Genomic DNA, 3713 nt, shown 5'->3' on the forward strand with positions numbered 1-3713 from the left:
CTACACACTAAGCACTACATTGAGAGTTTATGCTTGCATCTCATTTGAGCTTTCTTTTCTTTTCTTTTCTTTTTTTACTTTTATAAGCCATCTTTATTTTGACCCAGAAGTGTTCTGAGTTTTGACTGTCTAAATTCCATTCTTCAAGAGTTAGCTTAAGCAGTCTCCAAGTCTGGGTCAGTGCCTTGAGTTCTTTGATCCTCCAATGAAGGCACTGAAATACCAGGTTAAATGATTATTCTGTGCCAGCATCAGGGCATTTGAGATGAACACCTTTGTCCATACAGTTGCTGGATTTTTTAAATATTATCAACATCAAGGTAGAAGGTTCTAGGGATATATATATATATATATATATATATATATATATATATATATATCCTACCTAATAATAGAGTAATATGCAAATTGACCGTACCTTCGCTATGCCCACAATTGGCCAGGAGGCGTGGGGCGGGGCAGGACTCGGGGTGGCCAGGGTGGCCGATTGGGACGGCAGAATGCTGAGCTCGCGTCGCCAGCTGCGGCGCGAGCTCAGTGTCTGCGCCATGGCTGTGCTGCGGCACAGAAGGGGCCTCTGGGGCAGCAAGCCCACATCCCACCACCGACCATCAAAAGCAGGGAGCTGGGTGTCCGCTCCGGCACCAGGCCAAAAGCCTCCACCAGAGGCTTTTGAAAGGCCTGGTGCACCAGCGGACACCCAGCTCCCCCACGATCGAAAGCGGGGAGCTGTGTGTCCGCTCCAGCACTAGCGGACCCCCTGCCATCAAAAGCAGGCTGCCAGCAGTGTCCACAGAGTGTGCTAGGTTTTGCGGGGCAGTGGTTATGGCCTGGATGGCAGGTTAGACCTAGGGGACCCTACACGTGCATGATTTAATCATGCACTGGGCCTCTCTATATATATATCTGGGGTACATTATGGAGTTCTGACTCATGGACTGTCACAGGCTCAGAGAATGACCCAGCTCATGAATAGCAACCAGATTAAACCCTTTCTATGAAGTTGACCAATATTCTCCCTGTCAAAGTGGATAATTCCTGGAGTTTCAGAATTGGGTAAAAATTTAAAAAAAGTATGGGCTACAATATGACCTGGCCCATCAAAGGGCCAACTCCCAGAAAGAAAGCTTGATGTCTAACCTTCACTTGCTGTAAGATCAAGGGGGTCACATTGCTCTAGGTGGAAAGCACTTCATGAATAATGTCATTCACTGTAGATGGATTCATATCTTTTGGATAGCTGATAATCCTATAGGTCAGATTGTGCTTATTCCATTTGGAACATTCTGGGGAGATAGGTAGCCACATCAGTTATTCCACAGCGAGGATGGTGGAGCATAGCCAGCATCTGCTCATTCTGTGGGTCTGTTTTTCATATGAGTCTGTGAGGAAACTGTATTTCTTCCCCCGGGTTAGGAGTGGCCGCTCTTTCTTGGTCAGGGAACACCAAAGGAAATTGTCTTTGGGCTCTGGCAGAGGGAGGGCAGAGTGAACTGGAGCTGCATGAGCAGAAGCCAGGGTTGGGAGCTCTGGGGTTAGAGCTCAGAAGGCAGACACCCCAGTTTCCTGTGCAGAGTCACTCTCTCATACTGCAGAGGACATCTTTCTCCTGAAGACCTTTACCATCCAGCTCATTTGAGCTTTCTAATAAACTAGTGAGCTATGTATCATTATCTTCATTTTCACAGATGAGGAAACTAGGGTTCAGAGAAGTTGTTAGTCACCTAAATTCACAATAAGAAGTGGCAGAGCTAGGATTTAGACCTATGTCATCTGTACCAGTTTCCTAGGGCTGCCATAACAAAAAAACAAAATTGGATGGCTTGAAACAACAGAAATGTATTCTATCAAAGTTCTTAAAGCAAATAATCCAAAATCAAGATGTTGGCACAGTTGGTTCCTTGTGGAAGCCTGAGGGAAATCTTTCCCATGCCACTCCCAGCTTCTGGTGGCTGCTGGCAAGGCTGGCATTCCTTGGCTTGTAGACACATCACTCCTATTGCAATATCTGACTTCACTATGTGTCTCTCTGTCTCTTCCCATGAGGACATCAGTGATTAGATTTAATCAGAATAACCCTCTTTTTTTTTTTTTTTAAATGCCCATGCGCGACTCTTTTTTTTTTTTTGTAAAGTACATACTGTAGTCCTCCCTTATCCACAGGGCATATGTTCCCAGAGGCCCAGTAGATGCCTGAAACCACAGATAGTACTAAACCCTATATATACTGTGTTTTCCTGTACATACATACCTTTTCACTTAAAAGAAGCACTTTACAGCTTCTCTTTGGCTGCATCACTACTCTTGTGCTTTGGGCCATTAAGTAAAACAAGAGCTTCTTGAACACAAGCTCTGCAATACACTGACAGTTGATCCGAGTGACTAACAGGCGGGAGTGTATACAGCCTGGAGATGCTGGACAAAAGATGACTCACTTCCTGGGTGGGATAGAGCCGAACGGTTTGAGATTTTATCACACTACCCAAAGCAGTATGCAATTTCAAACGTATGAATTGTTTATTTCTGGAATTTTCCATTTAATATTTTCGGACTGTGGTTGACCATAGGTAACTGAAACCACGGAAAGTGCAACTGTGATAAGGGGGGACTACTGTATAACAAAATTTGCCATTTTAACCATTTTTAAGTATATAATTCAATGGCGTTAATTATATTCAAAATGTTGTGCAACCATCACCACTACCTATTTCCAAAGCCCTTTCATCGCCCCAAACAGAAACTGTGCACCCATGAAGCAATAACTCCTCATTCTCCCCTCTTCCCAGCCCTTGGTATTCTCTAGTCCACCTTCTGTCTCTATGAATGTGCCTGTTCTAGGTACCTCATATCACTGGAATCATGCAATACTTGTCCCTTTGTGTCTAGCTTATTTCACTTAGCATACTGTTTTCAGGGTCCATCCAAGCAGCACATATCAAAATGACATTCCTTTTTATTGCTTCCATTGTCTGAATATAGACATTTTGTTTATCTGTTCATCTATTGATGGACTCTCTAATTGTTTCTTCCTTCTGGCTATTGCGAATAATCCTGTTTTGAACATTGGTACACAAGTATTTGTCTGAATTTTTATTTTTAATTATTTTAGGTATATACATAAGAGTGGAGTTGCTGGGTCACATGGGTAAATCTGTATTTAACTTTTTGAGGAACCACCATACCATTTTCCATAGCCACTACACCATTGTACATTCCCACCAGCAATGCACAAAGGTTCCAATCTCTCCACATGCTGGTCAACATGTAAAGGAAGCAGGGTTGTTTTTTTGTTTTGTTTTGTTTTTTGAAGGTAAAAATAAAACCTTTATTTTTCTTTTTTTATTATAAATTCTTATTGTTGAAAGTATTACATAGGTCCCCTTTTTCCCCCCATTGACCCCACCCCAGGCCTTCACCACCTTATTGTCTGTGTCCATGAGTTATGCATATATGGAAACAGTTTATTATTATTATTATTATTATTATTATTATTATTATTGTAGAGTATGACCTCATTTTAACTTAATCACATCTGCAAAGGTCCCATTTCTAAATTAGGTCACATTCTGAAGTTCTGAGTATACATGAATTTTGAAGGGACACTATTTAAGCCAGCACATCATTTGATTCCAGAGCCCACACCCATGACCCCTAACATACTACCTCAATAATAATGTATTTAGTCCTCACAACCCTCCAATGAGCTAGGTCTT

General features: G+C 42.2%; 1 pseudogene across 1 annotated transcript; it reads right to left on the minus strand.

The window, feature by feature from the left end:
- Positions 1-848: 848 nt before the first annotated feature.
- LOC307102760 (matrix metalloproteinase-26-like) lies at positions 849-3252 on the minus strand (annotated as a pseudogene). The gene is made up of 2 exons: positions 3183-3252; positions 849-1365 (listed from the first exon to the last, which is right to left on the minus strand). The product of its transcript is annotated as a matrix metalloproteinase-26-like (transcript).
- Positions 3253-3713: the final 461 nt, after the last annotated feature.

The sequence above is a fragment of the Cnephaeus nilssonii genome, assembly GCF_951640355.1.
Source record: "Cnephaeus nilssonii genome assembly, chromosome: 7".
Taxonomy (NCBI): Eukaryota; Metazoa; Chordata; class Mammalia; order Chiroptera; family Vespertilionidae; genus Cnephaeus; species Cnephaeus nilssonii.